This window comes from Phaethon lepturus, unplaced genomic scaffold, assembly GCF_000687285.1.
Source record: "Phaethon lepturus isolate BGI_N335 unplaced genomic scaffold, ASM68728v1 scaffold44238, whole genome shotgun sequence".
Taxonomy (NCBI): domain Eukaryota; kingdom Metazoa; phylum Chordata; class Aves; order Phaethontiformes; family Phaethontidae; genus Phaethon; species Phaethon lepturus.
Genome location: NW_010559097.1, coordinates 19,958 through 20,262, shown reverse-complemented (window position 1 = coordinate 20,262; position 305 = coordinate 19,958).

Here is a 305-nt window from a genome sequence, read left to right as displayed (position 1 = left end):
CAGCCTCCCCTGAGCCGCGCTGGCCCCGGGCGGCTCGTCCCCACGCGCTGGAGTGGGGGAAAAGCCGCGCAAGATGGCTGAAGCCTCGCACGGGCTTCCAGCCGCACGGGGGGGTTTCACCTGTCCCTCGTCCCGGTGCTGGCGCTCTCCCGCTTCCCCCTCCCGTGAGGAGCTGGTTCACCTCCCTTAACGGGCAGGAAACTTTTAGCCTCCTCTCCACGCAACAGCTTTAGCACAGTGGCCCTGTCGCCCTCCGGCCCCAGCTGCAGGCTTCGCGGGTGCGGCGGGCCGGGACTTGACCACAA